The 25,252-nt window shown below is 36.6% G+C and overlaps 1 protein-coding gene and 3 non-coding genes across 5 annotated transcripts in view; 2 read left to right on the top strand and 2 right to left on the bottom strand.

Moving 5' to 3' along the window:
* LOC131425397 (RING finger protein 17) overlaps window positions 1–25,252 on the bottom strand; it is a 546,443-nt gene that overhangs the window by 294,704 nt on the left and 226,487 nt on the right. The window lies entirely within an intron of this gene.
* Trnap-cgg (transfer RNA proline (anticodon CGG)) lies at window positions 17,257–17,328 on the bottom strand. Its single transcript has one exon. It is a non-coding gene; the product is annotated as a tRNA-Pro (tRNA).
* Trnai-aau (transfer RNA isoleucine (anticodon AAU)) lies at window positions 17,979–18,052 on the top strand. Its single transcript has one exon. It is a non-coding gene; the product is annotated as a tRNA-Ile (tRNA).
* Window positions 23,291–23,364, top strand: Trnai-aau (transfer RNA isoleucine (anticodon AAU)). The gene has a single exon. It is a non-coding gene; the product is annotated as a tRNA-Ile (tRNA).

Raw genomic sequence — 25,252 nt, 5'->3', positions numbered from 1 at the left:
CTCGGCTGCGACGTATTTTCAGTTCTTCAGAGGTTAGTTTTCGTATGTAACCCTTTTTCTCGTAATCAGTAATTAGCGATTTGAGTGCACGAGCGAGTTCTGGTTCTCGCATCATTCGTTTCTCGAGACATTTAGTTCTAGTGAGTGCCATTACTTTAGAGTTTGGTAGCTGGACATGATCGTATCTCCACAAAAGTCCGCTCTCATATCTCCCGTTTTTTAGGGTGGTGCAATGTTCAAGAAGCTGCCTTGCACGTTCACCATTTTTCGATCGCAATATTTTCTGGGGTGAAACGATGCCCATACTTTCTAGCTCAAAATATTCTTTGACAGAAGAGTGGAGATAGTCATCGTCCCGCCGATTGCATGCACAAATATGATACGAATGTTGGAGGGTATTACCATCTGTATTTCGACATAATGCGCTGGAACATGGGCCGTATACTATCCACCCTAGTCGGGTCTTAGCGGCCGATGGTTCATTTTCACTGCCTTCTTTACTGTCCAACACATGTCCGAGGCGACAATTGTTCATTCCTATTAGTATTTTTGGCGCAATTTTGGAGTATGATTCTAATGGAAGGTCTTTCAGATGTGAATATATTTGTGTTAGGTTCTCGATTGACATTGTTTGTTCTGGTAATTTGAGCTCTGCTACTGTATGTACATCAGATAAACGATATCGTTTGTGTGGGTTGTGCGTGCTTGATATATCAGCAGAAAATTTCACCGAATTCCTTTCGTACCTATTGATTCCACTAGTCCAATTTAGGCAAAGTGGCTGAGAGGTACCGTCTAATCCTAGTTCGTCGTAGAGTTTTTGTTCCATTAATGTGGATGATGACCCATCATCTAAGAAGGCATATGTAGAGATCGTTTTACCCATCCCATGTATAATTACGGGGACATAGCGAAAGAAAACGGATCCTACACCGCTACGGTGGATATTACAATGTTCAATATGTGCAGCTGAAGATGATGGCGTGAAATTTGTGCCTTTGTGCTTGTTATCGTTATGCAATAATTTATGGTGAAGGAACGTACAACCATTTTGTCCGCACGGATCATTGGCGTCGCATGACGTGAAGTACCTTTTTAAGCATCGACGGCAAAGTTTGCATGCTCTTAACACCTTCCATCGCATATCAACGTTCATATCCAGGAATCGTTTACAATTGTCTACAGTTTCGCATTCTTTTTTGCATACTACACATGCTATGGCTACTGGTTCGTTCGTGTTCTCCGGAAAACTCTCCGAATGTACATTGAGAAAACCTTCGTTTTTCTTTTTTTCCGATTTAGCGATGTATCCGTCATTCATATCCGGCGTTGTGACTTCGCATGCCGCTTCAACGATAGTTTTTAACCAGTCATTGAAATCGGTTAATTTAACGCGTTTCAAGGATTTGCGAACCAATGCCCAGTTAAGCTTAATTGTAGGTGGGAGTTTTTCTTCTAGTTCTTGAAGTAATGTTACATTGTAGTAATAGTCGTCAAGCTCACAGGCCTGTATAGTTGCACATAAGTTTTGGACTGACACACCGTAATTAATCATGGTGTTAAGCTTTTCAATTTTTGGTGGTGGCAAATCTCTAATTTTCTGGATCATTGCTCCAATTATGAGGTTTAGCCTCCCAAACAATGTTCTAAGTGTAGAAATAACACTTTCGACATTAGCTGGGTGTAATAATAAGCTTCGCGTGGCATCAAGGGCTTTATCTCGCAAACATCGTCTTAAACGAAACATATTCTCTTCGTTACTATATCCACACATTGCGGTGCTAGTATCGAAAGTAGCCACGAATAAGGGCCAGTCCTCGGGATGCCCTGAGAAGGTCGGTAAATCTTTCGATATGGCTTGACGTGCTGCTAGTTGATCCTTTGTAAGCGAACAGATTTGCTTTGAAGATTTGACGGCTGATCTATTGGTACTGCTGAACTGTTTATTCGAGGTGACAGAGAGTACATCTGTACAATAGCTTGTTGATGCTACTGGTGTATCAACGTGAGATTGATTGTTTGTTAACCAACTTTCAACCTTTTGTTCATAGGAATTTTTCTCGTCTTCGGCGAATTCATTTTCGCTGCCAGATTCTTCTCTTAGAGCCAGTTGTTCTTCAAGGTGCTTCATCTCTAGTGCTTGCTTCTCTTTTAGAGCACATAGGCGCCAGTACTTAGAAGAACGTTTTGAAGATACATTAGATTTCGCACTTTCCTGTGAAGTTGTTGCCTTAGGAGCGGACATGCAGTCAGGATTCGGTTTTAGGGGTACAACCTTTTTTTTGAACTGGTTCTCGCGTTGGGTCCATAGCTCTTCGAATGTTAATTGCTGCTGCTTAATCGATGTATTTTTTTGCTCTTCTAATAACTTTACGTGATGATCAAACTCTTTCCGCTGTACACTAAACATGTAGCGTAGCTGTTGTATTTCTTGTCGGAGTTTTTCATTTTCTGCTTTTTCCGCATTTGCGTTTGACGGTACGTTTGTGCTTCCAGCATCAGATGTGGTCGTTTTTTGCGCGAGCATGATTGAATCGTCTACTATAGTGACCGTAGGTTCCCGCTTGTTAGGGGAAACTGGTGTCGATGATCTTATTGGCTTGGTCTTTTTCGTTACGCATTCGTCACAGGACCAGTCGTGGTTAGCAATCTCATCGTCTACGTGTACACAATCATAGTGATACCATTCGTTGCAATCGTCGCACTGAACCATCTTGCTGTTGTCTGGAGAGTTGCATTTATTGCAACTCACATTCGATGGTAGCAGGGCTGGCTTCTCCATCTTTCCGTTTTTCTTGGCCGGCATTTTTGTAAGCTCGATCGTTTAGAAATTAAACGAATTTTATAATGTGGTAATAAAAGGCGGCTTTTCCGATTTAATAATCTTTATGAGCGAGGATTATAAAATTCCTAAAATTATTGATTTCAGTACAGATATACCAAATGTTTATCAATCTTACGTTTAGTGCCTTTAGCAGGTGTAGCGTATTGTTGCCTTCTATTCCACGTAGAGCAACTATAATTAGGTTAGGTTTGAGCTACTCAAATATTCGTATTCAGTTATATATTACCTTTTATCCGATAAGTATATAAATATATATGTTTAAATGCCTTATAGTGTGGCGTCAGGGTGTTACAGTTCACTTGATACCTATTACAATTTAATTCATAGTTCATAATGAATTCAGGTTAAAGTTTTGTAATTGATGCATACTTAAGTTAAGCCAATATAACTGCGTGCTAAGATTAGTTTTAAGAGTTCATGTGAGATCACCAAGTTACAATAATAGAATTTTAATCTAACTTTTTACTGAAGTCTATTTTTAATACGAACTGCTCTTATAAGTTCCACCTTTAGAATTTGCTTCCGCTTGATTTCACTTGCTATCCTGTTTTTTGACATATCTCTATTTCATAGGTGTTCAGCTTCGACGAGGGGTTTGAAATAACATAGCTCATCCAAAGAATAACGTTTCCCAAACTTGTTAATGATGGTTTCAACTCTAGCATGATGAATTCCAAACCGCTTCGACAATTTTCGCATAGTAATACCTTTCTTACTTAGCCATGTGCCCAGAACCTCAATTTTCACTTCCTTTTCAATACGTGACATTTTGAAAACGCAGAATTTCAACCGCACAAACGAGTAAAGAAACGAAAGCTGACAGCCAAACGCACAGCATGCTGTGATCTGACCATAAAAAACATCAAAAATAAATACAAACAAATACTCCTTACCAAGTTGGACTATTCGAAGAAAACCGAGTTGGACTATTCGAAGGCAACACAAAGTAGCAATCACCATGATTATGAAAGATTTTAATGTCGCAGTAATTTTGCCTATTATTCCATGATCTAAGCTTGGTATGAAAACTTCCTACTATAGATTATTCGGAAGTAAATATGGCGAGTTATTGGCGATTTGAAGCTTTTTCTCTTTTCGTCGGCATATTAAAACGGTAGATATACTGCAGCTAATAAAAACTACCATGAAAGCGAAGCTCTTTGTTTGATTGAGTGTTGGACACAAATCAATGAGCCGTTCATTTTGCTTTATTACCGGTAATAGATGCAATTTTCTTGTAATTTCTTTTGTTGGATAGACATCGTGCGAATTGATCTTTGCGGTCGGTTGAGTGAATAAATGGGACATTATTTTCTCATCAAAATTAAACAACTTCTGTTAACTAATTGTAATAGGACATTCTTTTAACATGTTGGTATACGTATTACCACTTATACATATTTTTGTAAATTTTAAATAACAACTTGTTGAATAGTAGAGGTCAATTTTTAGGTTCGTGTGAATGTTGACCCATGGGAAACCGACTCATATCTCATATTGGAAATCCCTCTATCAATAATCCCATTATGTACCACTCGTATTCTGGATGAATCTGTAATTCGTCTACTACTAGCAGACTCACTGGAAGCATCTGACTAAGGTGTTTAGCGTTCCGAAAAAAAAACTTTTGCATCGTGTGTCTTCCGGACTATTGTTCACCGGGCGGAGAACATTCCCAGCGCAAACGGGCGAAGCCACCGATACAACTTAATTACACGCGCGCTCTTAGGTGCAGTTCCGCTCGCGTGCTGACACTCCCCGAGAGGTAAGCGGAAATCTCCACCAAAACCAAATTTATTCCACCACACCGCGTACATGCAGAACATCAAAATGCCAAGATCTGCGGCCGCCACCGAAATGCTCCGAGAGTTCACCCGAGAGTAACGGCTTGGCTCACGATTGTTTTTCTTTTCAGTGCGCGCTTTAATTAAGCTATTCGGTTCACATCGCGCATTCTACACTGCCAGGTTCAACATCGTGGGCAGCCGGCGTGCGCCAACAACTGTCTTCAGTCGCACCACGACCTTGGCCAGAAGTGTAAGTGTAACTCGTCGAATAATCGGTTGCAGTGGTCACTCGTAGGATGGAATGAGCGAGCGAGAGAGAGAGAGAGTCGAAGTCGTGCGCCTCAATTCAATACACAAAACAGCTTCTAATCCATTCCTTTGATCGGTTTTGAAGTGCAATTAAGTATTGACCCGTTTGCGGTGAACTGAATGGAAATTGGATCGAGGTAAGAATAGATCAAAGCCGTTTGATCCGGTTAGAATGTGCGCTGATTTCGTGTCGAGTCAGCGGCAATCCATCCGATCGAATGATCTACTTTTCCATCTACGGTATGTGTTAGTAGTGGGTTCCATTGAAATAGAATGACAGCACAATTGACAGACGTTTGCATGAACTATAATTTGATGAGTACTTTTGCAAAAGAAATAATTATTTTTTTACTTCGGACGACATAAGACAAACTACTTCAACAAACGAATAACGACATGGTGCTAATTCCAATTAAATCACGCAACAACTACAGTAATAATCTGCAAACTAACGCTGAATAATGACAATATATTCATTACTCTTTCTTTTTAACGAATACGAATATTTGTTTGACTCCATCCATTAAATGTAGGACAGTCTCTTTGGGAATTCAACTGTGCTTGGAAGGCCATTTTGGTTCAGGTTGCTATCGCATCGCGCTCAATCTGACAGGTTTACTTTGACCAAATGCATCTGGCTTATCTGTGCGTCTTGACGCTTCGCGAGACGCGTGCACTCTGGCAGCACCCTTAGGTTGATGTCAGAGTGAGCGCTGAAGGCGGCGCAAAGCGATGCGATTCAATGCGTTGTACTGTTACCGCATCGTATTTACTCTGACAGGTTTGCTTTGATCAAATGGTATTAGCTCGCAAGCGTCATGACGGTTGCACTCTGACAGCAACCTTAGGTTGCTACCAGAATGCAAGTGTCAAAACGCACATGCGAGCTCGTTACATTTAATCAACGCTAACAAGTCAGAGTTCACGGTATACCACTCCATTTTGTTTTTTTGACGTAGGACTACGTCTTTCTTCACTATGCTCACCTGCATTTTCAAAATTTCACAACACGATATTGAAACGAAATTACTCCAGATCAGAATGGTAACTCACAGATTTTTCTGTAAAACCAAAGATTTGTTTGCCTATTTTGCCACACAGATTCTTCAATGTCACAGAACACAAATTTTATCAGAATTCACAGATTTTTATGAATTTTTCATAAAACTGGCACATTTTCCAAATGTTTTTCACAGATTTTCACAGATTATGATCCAAAATATGCAACACAGATGATACACAGATTTTTCAAGTTGAAACACATATTTTAAAATGGCAACTCTGCTCCAGATTTGATTTCTTAATGACTTTTCCCCTGTTGGAGTATTTTAAAGCTTTCATGCAACGAAGGGAGACGATGTAAGATTGTTGTTAATACCCCGTTTATCCCGTGAACATTATTTAAATATTGACAAAATAGGTCCAAACACGAAACATCAAAACCACCGAATCTATCTAATAGACCCTGTTGGACGTTTGCTAACTTCAGTCTATGATAATCCATGAACGGAAATACATCGAGACTACACCCGACATCATTCAACTGGTGCTTCAGTCAATGGCGGATATGAAGTTCCGTTTCCTAAGCCTAAACGCAGAAAAACAACAACTAGTTCTTCTGTGAGCATATCTACTGTTGGACGGGCACAGCGTGAACTTCGCTTTGAACAAGAGCGATTGCGTCATCCAGCTGCTGATCGTTTGCATTGGAGAAAAATACAACGAAAAGTGGACAACGATGAAGAACATTTAACGAAATCCGCCGCTGAAATGCTCTGCAGATTACATCTTTGCAAATCGAAGGTAAAAATAATCAGTTTAGTGCAAATCTAGAGCAATTCGATTACCTTTGTGCAATTTTCGCAGAGCGAAATTCCCACCAAACGATTGCAAATAAAGTCAACATTTGGCAGCTTCGCATTCAAGAAAAATTGTCCGAACAGCGTTCAATATCGTAGAAAATACCAACTTCTAAAAGCCTGAAATGAATTCCCGCGATTACATCATTCCGTTGCTGGTCGTTTGCGTGCGAGTAACAGAAAAAATTCATAAAATCGGCCCAAAAATTGAAAAATGATAGACCGAAATGAAGTAGTCAACCTTAAAATTCTAGACATTGGTATTTTCGTAGCCGTTAGAACTGCTCTTTTGAACTTTTGATCTAATATGTGCATCGTTCGCAGCGCGACTTTCGCTTAAAACGAGTGCGGAAAGTTCATCAAAGTATGAACACACCGTAAATAATACAAATCAACATTTCTAAGGGCCATAAATGATTCCGTTATAATCCGCCATTATGGTCAAATAATTTAGTTCATAACCATTTTCAGTGTCTCCACATAGAACCAAGTAAAGAGTTGATTGGATTTCCTCATATACATTAATTTGATTTTATAAAATCAATTTTCAATCAGATTATGTGCCACGACTCGGTGCGGACCGTTAGCGCTGTAGGGAAGGGCACACAAGCAAGTGGCAGATTTACTTTGTGCTCCGCTCGCCAAACGAGAGACAACCATTTTGTTCATAATTTTGCTCGTGAAAACAATTATCAATTGTGTTGAAAGTTGGAGAAATGATAACCTTCGGTTCTTTTCAGGATCCAAAGTATTTTACAAAGAATTAAGGAGATTTTACTTGAAATGGATGATTTATTAGAAGAACAATGTACCAAAATAAATGTGATTTTTTAAATGATCTGCACCCGATTTTCTGGAGAAAAGAATTTCTGGTGACACGACTTTCCGATGAAACGACTTTCTAGTGGAGCGACTGAAGGTGAAACGGCTTTCTGGCGAAACGACTTTCTGGAGAAAAGAATTTCTGGTGAAAAGATTTTCTGGTGAAACGATTTTCTGATGAAACGACTTTCTGATCAACCGACTGTCGGTGAAACGACATTCTGGAGAAAAGAACGTCGATAGCATTCCTACTTCAATCTCGCGGTTATTTCTCTGACATTACCTACTTCTAATTTTTCCGTTATGGAAAGATGCCAAATCGGACCAAAACAGCGCGATTACTTGAGAAAAGCCAACAGAGTTTTTTTTGTCTTACTTGTCTTATCTTTTGTATTACTGCATACCATTTTCGGGTTAATGGTCTCGGTTGCTATGTAATTGTCGCTCTTCAAGCTACAAAAACAAATGGCCTGCCAAACGAGATATTTCTTTGGTTACTTCGACAGTTTAATGTGTATGAAAATTACTACCACTTTTGTTCTTTCCATTAGCATGCCTCCAGATTCAGTACTGTCGGCAGTTGACATTTTATTTGCCCACATTCAATAATTTCGGCAACAAATAGTTTTCGCGTTGCTCCTCTTGCTTCGATACCGTTTTCAAATTTTCAATTTGGAAAGTAAATATAAAAATCAAACAGTAAGTGTAATCAGTATGTAAAATTAAGCGGAGTGCAGTTTTTTCACATCACGTTGGAAAAAAATTCGTCAAAACTCATTTTGACGAATTTTCATCGTGAAACCTTTTTGTGTAAGCCTTCGGAGGGGTGCCAGGTTCGCCAGCTAATAATACGGGATTTTTTTCAAAAAGAAATACAAAATGTTTTACCTACGTAGTTATGCATGTTATGCGTAGTTATTCATCTTTCAGAAGCGATCTAATCGTAAAACCATTTTCCCTACATCTTCATAACTATTAAATGGCTACTCAGCAAACGCGTGAGACATCAATGAAAACAAATGATAGTCGGAAGGAACCAAGCCTGGGAAGTGTGGCGGATAGGGCACAAGTTCCCATTTGACCGCTTTTGGAACTTTGTTGTACTGCAAATGACTTTCTCATGTCTTATGTATTATGGTAACCTGGTCATTTGTCGAGTAATGCTTGATTCAATTCCAACATTTTCTGTCGGTAGCGATCGGTATTTACAGTTTCCTCGCTTTGAGAGCATTTGAGCACCGTTTTCTTTCTGTAGCGATTAGGTTTAGCATTTGATGTCGATGGTTGGCTAGGATCAACCCATGATTTTTTGTGCTTGAGATTCTTCGAATAAATCCATTTCCTATCTCCTATCAAGATCCGGTGCAGGAAAACCTCTGTTTCATGCTGAAAAAGTATATTCCACCTTTTCCGCTATTATTCAGCTCACCGGGAACTCAGTTTCCCACCATCTGAATCTTCGCCTTGGCATGTAGACAATCAAAAAATGTTTTGAAGACTAACATTTAACCCTGCGATTTGTTTTTGAATTTGGGTATTACCTTCGTTCAACAACCTTGCAAATGGGCTTCATCACTTTTTTTGGGTTGACCTGTTCTTTGTCTTTTACACTGAAATTCACTTATTTAAATAGTTCAAACCAACGTTACCAAGTCGCTACCGATATAGAATTTTCTTAGTTAGCTTCAACGAGATTTGATGGGATTCAGCAGAACCTTTTTGAAAACAAATTAATGAATCAACGCTTCCCGCAAATGCCCTTCACTTGGCAAGTATTTCGACATGTTCACCTTTCTAAATGTTTATCATATATACTATTATTAAAATGCTACCGAAATCTTACAAAAAGTATTGGATCCGACTTAACGATTTGTTTTGTTTGTTAAGGCGAAGCACTATTGTTTATCCAGTAGAGCGAAAAATACCACATAGACGGCCGTTACTTTTCCGATTATGTAATTTTGTCAATCAAACTACACTGCATGAGAAACACATTGGGTTCGAATGGTCTTTGAGGTAATTTTTTCTCAAATTTAAATTTCTGCCTTTTCGACAGTTTACTACCAATCTGTTTTCCCGTTAGTCATTAATTAAAAATGGACAAAATGCAGAGCTAGTATTTGCTGAAGGAAATCATCTCAGCAATAGAATTCGCCATTCGTGTCGAGATGTTTGTGATTGGCGAAACGAACTGCCTTAATTGGCGAATAGTCCTATTTAGTTTTGTCCTTGCGAACGATTTTTGTTTTCAAAAGATTTAAAATCACTAATCATAGCATTTGTTACTACTTATAACATTTGTTACAATGTATTATTTTACCCAACCTTATACAATAAACAATTACCATACCACAGAATTAATACCACTATAGAAGTAAAAAATCGGCTACTCTTTCTGGAAACTTTACTCCTGATTTAACAGGATTAGACAAACGTTCAGAAACAATAGAGTTGGATATTTTCAGGAAATTTTATTTCAAAACTTTAAAATAGCATTTAGCAAAACTTTGTCGTACATCTTTTTTATTGAAAATTCTCAGTTCATTAGTTCATTGATTATCAAAGCTTCATCCAGAAACCTTTTTTCAGCCGTTAAAACACAGATGAAAAAAAACTAAACAAATAATATGTGCATATAACATACAAACATATGTGCAAGAAAAACAAGGTGTATTCTTATTGGTTTTATTAAAATTAAAATATTAAAACAAAATTTTTCGTGCATATTAAAAGTAGTTAAGTATTGAACATTCACATAGTATCTGAGGATCACGCACTTGAGACAAGTATCCTGATCAATTTTTTTTTTTTTTTTTTTTTTTCCCTTTATGGGCTGCTCTGGCCGAGGGGGGTGGTTACAACGATCCACACTTTCCATACCAGACGAACTAGGCTATGGTGCCCAAATGAACACTAGTAACGAAGGAGGAAATCCTCCAGCATGTAACCCAAGCGACAGATTCCTTTGCGGCTATCAATTTGCAACGAAAGATACGAGTATCTTCTATTGCAAGTTCGCCAGAGAATTTGTCACTTGAGCAGGAAGTGTGTGCTTCACCCTGTAACCAGTCAATCATTGAGTCGTGCGTCTCTGTCGTATTCGTATTTTGTCATCCTACCAGCTGCTTCTGTGTCTTAAATGTCCTCGTCGATGAAACTTTGCAAATTTCGCATTGTATCCGCTTCGGTCTTGTCCCTGCTTTCCTAAATAGTCTTATATGTCTGAAGCGGTACAAACGATTATTACTTTAAAGTTCCTAAACAGATGTAGATATGTTTGATCTACTAACACTATCCATTCTAATCTGCTCTGATTAATTCTATCTTTGTCGAAGTTACGTTACATTTCCTTTTCCCCATTGCATCGCTTTTTTATTATGCCGGAGAAACCTGTTAATATCTCAATGTGATAATTTATCAAGAATAAAGAAATAAATATTTATAATATTACAATAACAACAACAATAATAATAATGATAATAATAAAAGTAATAATAAAAATAGAAATATTGTGACTTACCAAAAGTTAATATGTCATCAAAAGATTTATTACAATAACATACCAATGTTTCGTCGTTTCACTGGGGCTCTTGATTTGTTTTCAATTTCCTTTTGGTATTCCTGTAGCATCCTAGTATATCCATATCGTTTTTGTCTATAATCTTTTATTTTGATATTTTCTCGTGATAAGAATAAAAGAAAATTAGGTGTTAGTAAGCTTGTTAAATTATATAATGTAAGGATGCGCATTTAACACTAGATTGCCCAGGAAAGTCACAATATGTAAACAATGGAAGGACCGCGTGAAATTCTGTGAACTTTTTTAATTCTTTATTTAACGATATATGCACTTAGGAATACTGCACTAGCTTTTATTTATTCTGTCACAGTTTATATTATTGACTTTCTCTCTTTCCATCATTCTGACTGCCTTTGAGCAGTCTAGGTCTAAACTAAGTGTTGGGCCTTCTAGTGTTGAGCACGCATCCAGGAAACAAGAACTACATGTATTTCGTGAAGAAATACTAGGTGTGATTGGATGAAATGGTCCACGTGAACCGCTCTCTTCCAGAAACACACATCTCACACTCTTAGTTAGAAGGTGACATCTGTGTCCAAGTTTGAGAAATCTAAGTACATTCAAACCTTTCCCGATATGAGAGTGTATTCACACTTGATTAATCAGTTTCGTCATCATTGCAATTTGTAAACATTACCGATACCGAGCCGGATCGGAAAGGTTTGAAAGTTCTTAAACGGTTCATAGGATATCAATTTACTCCTATTCCTGATAACAATAGTCCTCCTTTTAGAATTAAATTCACCAAGCTCAGGACGAATATGATATATTAATATTCATCCCAACTGGATCAAAATAATTCAAATTGGTGACCAATTCCAGGCATAATAATGCTCGAAACCACCTAATGACCTATTGTCAATTTCAAGCATTATTAGTCCTGTCCACTCCGTGATCGATTCAGACAACACAATAATTTTCATCTTTTAAATTTATAAGCTAACGATCGATCTCGGTATGGTCAGACTTTGTAAATACGCGAAGTGTAAATTGACTCCCACCCCCATCCACCAAGCGGGGGTACGCACCCTGTAGCTCATCATCCAAAGCCTAGGGAAGTATCCTGATCAATTTGATACATTATTTTGATGAATCAGGGTTCAACCTCGAATGATATTATGTAAACGGGAAGTCAGTCTCGGGAGATGTCCGATATGTTCGCCATTTTGAATAGCTTTAATATTGCCTTTCTCATATACATAGAAAGATTATGCAATCGCTGTGAAAACCGACTTTACAACCGAGGCCCGTAGGGCAGAGTGTCATATACCATTCGACTCAGTTTGTCGAGATCACAAAATGTGTGGGTGTGTGTGTGCGTGTGTGTGTGTGTGTGTGTGTGTGTGTGTGTGTGTGTGTGTGTGTGTGTGTGTGTGTGTGTGTGTGTGTGTGTGTGTGTGTGTGTGTGTGTGTGTGTGTGTGTGTGTGTGTGTGTGTGAATGACAAATAATTTCACTCAATTTTCTCAGGAATTACTGAACCGATTTTACAAACTCAGATTCAAATAAAAGGTCTCACAGTCCCATAGACTGCTATTAAATTTTATCCCGATCCGACTTCCGGTTCCGGAATTACAGGGTGATATGCACCAAAAAAAAGCAACAAAACAGTCACACACGTTTCTCAGTGATTGCTGAACCGATTTTCATTTAAATGAAAGGTCTTATAGCCTCATAAAATTTTCCTGAATTTCATTTCGATCCGACTTCCGGTTCCGGAATTACGAGGTAATATGTGCAAACTTATGAAAACATGCTAATTCAATTTTCTCGGAAATTTCTCAACCGATTTTCACAAACTAAGAAGCAAATGAAAGGTCATAAAATTCTTTAAAATGTCTCCGAAAAGTTGATTCGGATTTGACTTCCGGTTCAGGTACTACAGTGCGATTAGTGAAAATTTTCGATTTCATGAGTATTTTTTTCACAAGCGATGGCGAAACGAGGTGAATAGTTTAAAGTTGTTTAAAGAATTTGCTCCTAAATTCATCTAATTGGCAGATCTTGTTAGTAAGTGAATATATAAAACTACTTTGGGTCTACTAGTCCGCTTTCCGCTTCCGAAAACACCGATAATAGTGAAGACAGTTTTTTTTTATTATTCTCAAACGTACATCGACAGATGCTTCAAAAGCAATTTTCTACCTGCTCCGGTTTCTGTACAGTAAAATAATGGAAATGGATCATATTCCCTACCGTTTAATAGAGTGCCGCCTTGAATTGAACTGCGAGGTCAGTTCGATTTGAACTACTCTATCACTGATTAGCCGAAGGCTTTACTGTGTTTAGTTTTCCATATAGTCCTAAAATATTGCCGAAGCCAGAATCAGTCAATCAATCGTACAAACTGTTTCTGAGATACAATATTTTTTTTTGAAGTTTTTTTTTTCTTTATTTTATTTTATTTTGATGAGCAGGGAAAAGCCCATTGGAGATGAAATTTGGGAATTTCTCTCACCTCTGATTCCTTCTGATTGAAACTAAATGTACAGTTTTAAGCCAAATTCATCCAAATAGTAACAAGCCAATCTTGTGATGATAAAGTTTAACAGAATTACGGTTGATATTGGTTCGCAATGAAACATTTTAATAACTACTTCTAACTGCATTTACGTCACTCCGGTTATGGCGCTGACATTACCCACCTACTTTTTTGTTTGTTGCTAGCAAGAATTTTTAAATTACATGTTTATTAGAAACACTAGACGGATTTTTAGTGTCAATATAATCATAGCGCTAGGCCTGTAATTATCACGTAGAGTAGGAATTGGCTGCAAAAACAGAATGTCAAGATCTACATCGAAATGTAATTCCAAGGTAAAATACCAGACTTGCATTTTTCATAGGCAATGAAAAGACCTTTTACTGTGAGCGTTTATCTTCCGAGTGAGCAACCAACCAACTCAACTGCAATTATCAACTTCGAGGCAAGTTACAAATTAATAACTACTAACCACACTCGGTCGGCGCGTTACAACCATGCCGTTGACGGTTCAAAAATTACTTTACTATTTCTTTGATCAATCTAAATTGAAGACACGGGGAAAATTCATTCCAATGATTCTAACACAATCGTTCCGAGCTGCCGTGCATTCACTCCCCCTTCATTCAGTGCACTGAGGGACTGATGGATGCATTGCAAAAATCTATGCACAAACTTCCAGCCGAGTACAGGTAAAAGCAACAGCGCATAAGACCGTCCAATATTGAATTACACAATAAACAACCAGATTCCTAACACGCGCAATTCAGTTTCGATTTTCTCGCTTCTGAATCGTTCGCCAGCATGGATGGAGTCGTTCGCACATGAGTAGGAGGTGTTTGAAAAAAAAACAACACACACAGTTCTCTCCACCAGCAGCCGACATACAGTTCCACACGCGTCAGAGTTTCTTAACACTGTAGGAAAATCGTAGCAATCGATTTGCAATAATGATGTGCTGAAAGTTTTCTGATGATAGGTAGAAAGGTACCGAAATCCTTTCAACCTTGAAGTGATCGAGCTGCGAAATCTCGTCAGCCCCCGTCGAACATGCATGCACCTAACCAAATATAATAAGCAAAATTGTTACAGTGCTACGAGCGGTCCAAACAGATGACTTCGAACGGCGAAAACCTTCATGTTCACGTTTAATTGGACAACTTCTGTCGGCGGGAATTTCTCAACTTGTCTTGAAGCCACGCTGTAATGTATGGTAAAAATAGGATCATGAATCAATTGGTTTTCGTAAACTGTACGGTGGACTGTGTCTGTATTCAAACTTACATTGAGCTTAATCTCAAGTCTTCAGATTGGAAACCAAACAAAAAAACATGAGCTACTAAGCAGGCGTAAAATTAATGCTATTCAAAGAACACCTTTTGTATCGAAAAGCCATATTTCTACTGATGTTTCATCTCCCTATTTCATACTTCATACATAAAAAAATGACTTTGAATCCTTCAGTGATCGTGTTTTCCATTAAAAAAAAAGTCGAATTTAGGAAATAAATCGACTTTCTAGGAATTAGGAAAAATCACACAATCCCAGGATGTCAATACAGAAAAAAAATTTTTTTATGAAACTAAATCTCGACGTTTCATGAAATTCTAAGACTTTCAGTATTAAAGAAAAAATCGTTTTCGGAAATCTTATATAATCCCCCGTAAGGTGATTTTTCAAGATCGAAAATTTTCAAAACCTAACCGCCGGGCAGCACTTTTCAGTATGTCAATATTATTAGTTGATAGTGAAACGAAACGATTTTGGCTATAACACTTCCGAGTTTCCAATTCCGAAAATAATGGTAAAAAATGGAGCTCATTTTGGTTTCTCAAGAATGGTTGAACCGATCTCCACACACTAAGACTCAAATAAAAAGTCATATAGGATACTACGAATCTTTATCTTCCGGTTCGGGAGTCAAAGGGTGAAAAATTTCAAAAATATCAAACTTTCTCTAAGGAGATACCAAATGTAAAAACTCTGCGAAATAGTGTTAGATACTATTTCAACCTTGCTAGTTAATGGTTTAACGAAAAGACTTTGACTATACCGGTCACCAGTTTACAATTCCTTAAGTACCAAAAGTGATGAACAAAAACTCAAAAAACTCAAGGGTTTCAAAGTTTCATAGATTATTATTTAATTTTTAAGGAATCCGTCTTCTGGCTCCAAAATTATGAGGTAGAAAGTTTAAAAAATCTGAAGCCATAATTTAAAACGAAGAAAAATCTTTGAAACTGATTTACACTAAGTCTTTTTTATGCGAATTTACGTACCGCATAAAAAAACCGCATAACTCTGCAAACTCGCATAAAAAAACCGCATAACTCTGAAACTTCGAATAAAAAAAAACGCAGAAGGGAAACCGCATAACTCTGAAAATTCGCATAAAAACCGCATAACTCTGGAACTTCGCATAACTCTGAAAATTCGCATAAAAAAGACCGCATAAAAAAAACTCAGTGTAATATATATGTCTGATTAGCTTATGGCCATACAAATTTACTTGGCTATTCCGATACCGGAAATAATAGTCAAAAAATCTCAAATGAATATGGCATCAAACTGAGTGGCAATCATCATAAAGGCATCATAGCACCACTAGGTGGGTTGGAACCGTTATTTTCTCAAGCGCCAAGAAGAAGTGGATACTTAGAAATTTGTTAGAAAATTGTTCTAATTTAAAGATCTTGATTGTTTAAGGCCAAACAAACTCATTTTGGCAATACCGGTTCTCGGTTTCCGGTCCCAGGGACTACTGGAAAAAGTTATTGAAAACTCACAAATGAAACTTTTCACTAACTTATGGCGTTTTCGTTTTTAACTTGCACTACACCGGTGCAGTGATACACTGAGGCATGAATAAACGAACAAAAATGACGAAAACATAAACAGTAACCATTGACTACATAAACGATTCCATTGCACAGAGCTACACTAAACTTTTGATGAATGCTACACCAGTGGTATCGGTGTAGAAAAAGTGTAGCACTGGTGTAGTGCAATTGGTGAAAACGAACGGTTTAAGTGCAGCTTTCGTTACACCGGTGTAGTGCAATTTAAAAACAAAAACGACATTAGATTCCAATAAAAGGTCTCATGATTCAATACTGTTATAAAATTTCATAAAAACTTCAGAATTATAAGGCGAAGAAATATAAAAAAATCCTACAGCCATTTGAGTAACGATACAGAGTACGAAGTGACGGTAAATTTTGCCATTTAAATTGAATATATTGGTTCAGTTGTAAAATTCCAAGGAGTCCACACAACTTGCATAAATTATAGACACAAAAGGGAGCCCACACAACTCGCATGAATTATGGACAATTTACAACATGCCATTTTCTCCTTATTACAACGTTACTTATTACATGATCAATAGAAAATCATCAGACAAAGGAAACCCATCAGCTGGATTTTGGTTTCACTTCAATTGGAAATATTTTTCACCCGATCATCAATAGTATTGCAAACATATCGAGCATAAAACAATAGTGTTTGACTCGTGTTAGGTTCATTTTAAAATTAAAAACGTTTAGAAATAAATGCAAAAAAAAGAACACACTCGGGCTCGTCCGGGAATTGAACCCGGGACCTCTCGCACCCGAAGCGAGAATCATACCCCTAGACCAACGAGCCGCTTGTGTAGTGCGTCCACAAATGCTACACAAGAGCACTGTATTTCTCCTTCTCTCGAGCTGAAAATAAAACTATTTCTCACTATGGAACACATTCTCACACACATAACCGAGCGCCGTTCCCACATAACCCGAATGAAGCAAAACAACACAAACAACCCGAACTGAATGTAGGCAACGCATGCGCACAGCCATGACGTGGTTCGCCGAACTACGAGAAAGACCGTCCATCCCGACAGCAAACGGAATCGAAGAGGAAGAAGCCACACTTCAGGGGTGTGGCGTTTGCCTTAGTGAACAGCTGACGGACGGGATTGTAAAAAGTGCTATTTCGGAAAAAGGGGGAAGTGATTTCGGGTTTTGCTTGCTGCTGCTGCTGCTGCTCCTGGAAGCTCAGTGTAACTAACTAGCAGACGCTATATCACACACCGAAAGGGGGTTGAGCTTTCGTTGAAGACACAGTGGCTGCCGCAGTGAGAGCTGCTGGCGAGCGCAAAGAATTGAAAATTGCTTCGTGTGACGGCTAATGAGGCATGAGCGGTTATGCCGATGAAATTAATCAATTACTGAAAATAGTATCCACATGAAATGGGAATTCTTTGTACGCCGAAAAGTAATATGTTAGCTTTTAGTTCCCTGAGACGAAACAACGGCTCCATAGCTCAGTTGGTTAGAGCGTCGTGCTAATAACGCGAAGGTCGTGAGTTCGATCCTCTCTGGAGCCAGTTATTTTTTTATGCATCCATTTCACTCTTAATAGACAGGTTTTAATATTTCACAACAAAAATCACCGTTTCACTATTTTCATTGAAAGCATAAACTAATCGAGACTTGCTTTTTGAAGTATATGCAAAATCTACATCGATATCTTCACCTAAGTGTGTTCTTCTCAATTGAATACAATGTTTACTTGCTCACATGCTGGAGTCTAAAATAACTGCTAAGCAAGGACATTTTATGTATGATAGATTATCCGAAAAGCTCGGTATTAATAGTAACATCACTTTGCAGGCCATTATTTCACTTAGAAAATATACTGATTATGATTACTAATATTACTTTTTCATTTCACCAATTCAGTGAAAACTTTTCTTTTGCAAACATTATTTTTAAATCTATTGTAACCTATTTACGATTTTAAAATTGACGTGGAATGATATAAAAGAAGAGATAGTATGTACAATTGTACATACACGGTAAGTTTGATTTGATGAGTAATTAGGGCTTAACTCGAACTCGTACACCAATCTGTAGAACATTATATTTATTGAAGGGGTTTCGTCAGCTTAGTCCCACGTATAAGAACTATTGAATTTTGGTGAATCCTGTAATATATTGGATCTTTGAGGTGTCATTCCATTTTTCAAGTAGTTTTGTGAAAAATATCGATAATACTCTGATCAGAATAATAGATTTATTTGTAATAGTGAAAATCACTCATAAATAAATTTACTCTATGAATACAAATATGTGAAAATTTGTTTTTGTGTGCTCCGTCCGTTCCAGGTTTTCAGCACAATTTACCGAAATAGCAATAATAGACTGACTTAATGACTTAGTGTTTAGCTATTTAAGTCAGTAGGATTTTTTCCATCTCAGAAATGGCTGAACCGATTTCGACCGAACGACTATCTCAAATGAATGGTCATCCAGCCTTCCGAAACATCTACTAATTTGCATGATATTGCAATATTTGAAAGCTAAATTAGACACAATTTCAATGTTGTTCTACGTAATTATTTCAAATTACTTAAGAAATTGTGTATAGTACCACTTTGCATGTTTTTGGCAACATAATTGTTCAATTATGCCATGGTATCATCAAGGTATACTAGAAATGTGTCGGAATTTTCAGACTATGACTTATCTTTATAGATAGATCGATTGTAACTGTCTACAACTACAATTGATCGAGGAACAGAATTTCGTACAACTTATAAATGATCGAGAAATATATAGGTTTGAAAAAATTCTACATTTTTTATAGCATGCTGTGAATTTTGAAACAACTTTCTATACTGTATACAGTAATCGTATTAAATTTCTCTATTTACAATAAACAAAACATTTTACTTTTAAAAATGTTCAAAAACATACGCAAAAATATAGTATTCAATATATAACTAACAGCAGCGATGTTTTACCTTTGAGTAATTTCTATCTAGTTCCAATGTTTCGTGTTAATTAAAGCTGTAGGGAAACCAAAGAAAAATCCTCCACTAGTTACAAATAATAAGTATGAAGGATGCAATAAGGCAGAATTTAAATATCTGTATGGATTCAGTTGGAAATATTTTATTGTGGTAACATGAGATCTATGGACACATCATATTAAAATCCGTCAATGAAAATTATTATTAATTAAAAAAATATATTAATTTACGAAAATTTCAAAAAGTTTAGAAAGGTATCGTCTCATGGCTTTATGAATTAGATACCCTCTTGACCAGATACCGGTACACTTAATCATCTCAATTTCACCATTCATCTAAAATACTAAGAACCATTGGTTAGAGTGAGATCGGCTATCTCTGTTCAAATGAACGGAAGAAAAATACGAGTTTTTTCTATGCGAATTTGTTTCGAACATGTTTTTGATCTCCAATCTCTAAGAAATGCATGTATCTTCGAGAATTTGTGCTATCAGGAAAAAATGGTATTTCAAAAATACTGACTTTGGGCCTAAAGGCCTAATTTTTTTGTATTGATAAGCTTGGAATTTACATTTGAAATCGAACCTGATTTTTTTTTATGCCAAGTGTCTTCAATCAACTTTAAACGTAGAGATCTGGTATTTTCGAGTTCCAGAGTCGAATTTTAATTTATTTTATATCATACCATATTCCAACGATTCCCGGATTTCTGAGACAACTGGCATTAAAAAAATGTACGACGTGGATTATGCGTTATTATGTAAATTTTCAGTAATGTGATTTTTTAATTCGAAATTTCGAGGTTATGTGTTACGTATACCTCGCATAAAAAATACTTCAGCGTGAAATAAAAATTTGAAACATTATGCATTTTTTATTGTCAATTGATCATGTTTGATAGCTAAAAGTTAAAAAAAAACTTGTTTTAATCCACCTAGTGGTGTAATGATGCTTTCTCATATTAATCATACTATCATATATAATGTACTGTGGTATTCTTTTTCTTTGATTCTTGAAAAAATAACCGAAATCGATTTGTTTGGCCGTCTACTGATGAAAACTATTAATGAGAGTAGTTTTGAGGCCGATTTAGATTTTTTTACGTTTTTTCTCCTTTTTAAAATTTGAATTTGAATCTAAGTTTGTGGCCTGTGTTCTAAAGTCGGTTTTAACAGTGATTGCATAATCTTTCTAGTAAGGCATACCAAAAGAAAACGGACCAGTAGAATCTGTAAAAGACAATTTCAAAGAAATTTTAGACATTTAGCTCTAGAACACTCTCGTGGGGTAGATTTCTACCCCAGCGCTACTACAAACTTCCGTTATTTGGTCACGGTTTACTATAACCATAATCAACCTTTACGATAATTCAATCTGATGTTTAAGTGTTTCATTTATACTGGTACAGTTGTTTATTTCACTCAACCGGTTGAGCTACGACTTTCTAAAGTCGACCACAGCAGAGGCGGACTCTAGCTGTTACCGTTTCAAGTATTCCCCTGCTATTTAGAAATATAACAGAAAGCTTGTCCCAAGCAAATCATAACACAATTTTTAGGAGATTTTAGACTGTTGAAAGTGTTTTACAATTAACGAACATTTGAACGATCCTAATTTCAATCAAACGTATTTATTTACTATTTGCTATGATTATCGGGATTCCTAAAACATAAATATTCAAAAGACCAGTCAAAATCAATTTATTTGTTTATCTTATGTTTAACACATTTTTAGAAAACTCGTTTTCGTCGTTTAAGCACAAATATAGATAGAATAGAAATAAAAATATGTTTAGTTTAGTTTTCTTTACAAATATGTTATAGATAGATCGAAAAACAAGAACCACCATATAGTAGCATTTTTTACAAACTTAGAAAAAAAATCGTGTAACTGTATGTCTTCTGAACGAGACATAGCTGAGCATCATGGATGACACATTATTGCAATTGGGTTGATTTACAGTTCGTAGTTTCTTACGTATCATGATGTGTTGAAAATTTTCCACAGTTGAATCTTCACACTTCATCTTTTATTTTTTTCTAACATATAATTTATTTTGTCTTGAAGGTATCAGGAGCTCTGAATTGAATTTTATACATTCGCTTCATATAAAGCATCGGTATAACTCGCCAATAGACGGTAAAACAGTAGCGTCGTTCAATATATAAAATAATTAACTTGTTAAATTGATCACTGTCGAGAAAATTAGGAAGCACTCCTGCTGAACTGCTCTACCCCTACTACTTGCATATTAGTCTCATATGAATTTCCGTTTATTTCAGATTACCTAGACGAATGAAGTCCATCCTTACTAATCTTTTGGAAATAGCAATAATCATTGCAGGTTTGTTGAGAAAAAGGAGAAAAAAACATTTACCCTCATCTGTTCCATACACGCTATGATTTTTTACTGTAGTCGGCAATAATTTTACTGACTTCCGAACAGCTGAACAGTCAGTAAACAGTTAAGTAAAAGTTCATTTTACTGAATGATTTGAAAAAAATTATCGCAACAATGAACTGTCAAAATTTATTGACTGCTTAATCACTTAATACTGAAGTTTGATGTATATAAAACACCGAAAAGTACTCAAAGTTTTTTTAAATAACAAAATGGCGCGATTTAACAGACTTTCTTTTCCCCGAAAAGAGACTTTCAGAAGAAAGTCACTGAAGCTCAGCACTGTTTACACATTTTTCCGTGTTGATTTACCTACTTCTGAAAACCGGTGAAATTTTTACTGAATAGTACAGATGCGATGACACTTCATTGTTTACAAAATGCGCTACTAAAAAGGAAACAACTTTTCAGCACAGCTATCGTGTGAATTACCGATAACTGGTGAATGTTTTACCGAAGTTGGTAAAATGGAATAATTTTACATTTTTTGTGTAAGAATACATATCAAAACTGTAAAAACGAACAACAAAATTTGAATTTAGTAGTCGTAGTCGAGGAGGGTTACAAATTCATTTGACGAATCAAAACTTTATGTCGTTTTCGCTTTAGAAAACTGAAACTGACCCAGGGTAGTTTTATCAAACAAACACTTTTCACGAAACTGTGTTCGATTCGCGTTTAGCAACTCGGGCTTCAGCAACCCTGGTATAAAAACCAGGTTCTCGAAACTGACTCGCTTTTTAGTTCAACAACGTTATGTTTGGCATCAAGCGAAAACGACGTTATGAATTGTGACATATTTACATTTGCGGCACTCTCACTTCGAGTCAAAACAGCTGAAACAAAATAAAATATTCCATTTTTTGAATTCTCACATGTGACGAAGCAACAAAGTTGGTGAAATTTATAGCAGCCCTTACACGTGACAATATTATTGTCAATCCAAATTATTGTCAATACCGTCAATCCAATTGACTTGGTAACTTGAGTCCGCATTTTTCGAAATAATTAAGCGTTTGAAGCTTCAAATATTGCAACTGAACATTGAAACATTGAGAGAAGAGTCCATTGTACATATTTGACAGTTTCCTCTCTGGAGAAAAAGTATTGTCGGATTGATGAGCAGTTTTGATTTTTTGACCATATTTTCGTCAATCCAATGAAGTTTCCATTACACGATCAAAAGTATTGTCAATACTCCTTGTATTGACAATAATATTGTCTCGTGTAAGGGCTGCTTATAGTTCATTAGGAACCTGAGGAAGCGCGTCGAAGTCGTGATTGTCAACTCTTCCTCAAGAATGCGTTCTATTCTAAATTTGCTGATCTCCTGGTACTATTCAGACAATGCGATTTTTTGGTTAAATGCTTGCGAACATGATAGCTTTTTAGATCCTCGAGATCAACATGGCTCCATAGCTCAGTTGGTTAGAGCGTCGTGCTAATAACGCGAAGGTCGTGAGTTCGATCCTCTCTGGAGCCATTCTTTTTTAGACTTATTTTCAATAAATACTTGTGTTTCATATTAATTATGACTAATTATTTTTTTTAATGATGAAACACTTCAAAGTCGAATTTAACTTGCACAATTAAAAAAATACTAAAATACAAAATTCTGTAGGTTTTTCAAAGAGCACAACTTACAAAACAGACAATCAAACGCATTTTTGACTCATGCCATGTTAGGTACGGAACAAACTTGGTGACAAACGCCCCCATGACAGCACTTGCCATTGCCATGCAATTCATCATTTACAATCGAACAAGTGCACCACGAACGAACAAAGCAAACAAAAAAGAAGCAAACGCAAAATGTAGAAATCGAAAGTGAATGTCAATGTTGTTAAGTGGGACTCCTGGAGTTTGATTTGTAGTAACGGGGAATGGATTGTAAAGTTTGCTGTACGCGGATACAAGTTTCTGTTTAACTAGGAATCGATTGGTGCAGCAACGCTGCTGTTACCACCGGAATAAATCATAATGTTCTACAAGAAAACTGCAAGTAACTTTACTAGAACTTATGGGAACGTTCACCAAACCTTGAACCGAAGTGGATCGTACGTAAACAGATCGCATGAAATACGTTCGATTTTTCATTAATCGGTTATTACTTGATCTAAGGAAAACACAGGCTATTAAGAACTTGGAAGAATTGCATTTTTTTAACCAGAATATCTTTGAGAAACGGTTCATTCGAGCGAACCTGACAAATTATAACTAGCTGAATTATTTGATATTTTTGAAAAATATTTTATCAACAATGGTGTAAATTATGTAGGGTTATCGTACCAATAGTCATTTCATTAGTAGAGCATCGATGTTATTTTGTGGATTACTTAACTTGCAATTGACGCATTGTGATAAATCGGATAATATATCCTAGAAAAGTTAGTTCGACAAATGTACAATACTGCCGTAAGAGGCACGCGAAAAATCGAAGCGAGTGCATCAATTTTTGTCTTACCCTTCAAGTCAATGAATTGACTAGAGATAGCAAATCTCACTTTGACTAATGGAACAGGTGGATTTAGAAATACATTGATTCACTGTTTTCATTTGTTTTGAACTTAATTTACCTGTCAATTAAAACCTAAACGTAAGATAAAAGACGTTGAGTGCAATGAATGTCTACATGTTTTATCATTTCCAGAGTTACTAAACAAAAGATAGTACACGTCGAGCACGCGTCTTTGTTTTTGATTATTTCCGCCATATATTACATAAGAAAAATATAGATTGATTGGCTGTATCGGGTGGTCTGTGTAGTCGACTATCGAGTAATACTAAGGACGATTTAAATTGAAGCAATACTAAAACGATAACCCGACAATAGATTAATTATATGAAAACTACAAAACTTGAGAGCAATTTATGGAAAAATAAGACTGATAGTGTATTGGAAAAGTGCTTGTTGAACGAAGAGACACTTAGTAATAGTCTAGATGGTGCGTGTACTCCCGGTACTCCGTCAAAATTACGACCAAATGCAGATCTACTTCAGACGGTAACCGGTAACCAGTAAGCACGGCCTAATGCCTGATTATGACAGTGTTATATTTACATACAGACCGCTAACGGATATCCTAACATTGTAATCAGAGAAACATCTATATGAAAATATACAATGCGACAGGTTGAAATGTTCCAAAAGTTTTATTTGAATGATAATGGTCATGTCAATTGATTATTCATTAAATCAGTTTAATAAAGCACTAGGAAAACATTATACTATTTCGCACACGACTCGATTTTCTATTATTCCAACTTTGCTAAATTGCTTGATCTGTGTAGCCGGCAGAGATGGCATTTCACCAGAGTGATAAACGCTAGAGTCAGATTTCTGCCACACCGAGGATGAAAAAAACGAAGCA

This window comes from Malaya genurostris, chromosome 1, assembly GCF_030247185.1.
Source record: "Malaya genurostris strain Urasoe2022 chromosome 1, Malgen_1.1, whole genome shotgun sequence".
Lineage (NCBI taxonomy): Eukaryota > Metazoa > Arthropoda > Insecta > Diptera > Culicidae > Malaya > Malaya genurostris.
Note: the sequence above shows the minus strand (reverse complement) of the source record. Positions and strands in the feature narration are given on the sequence as shown.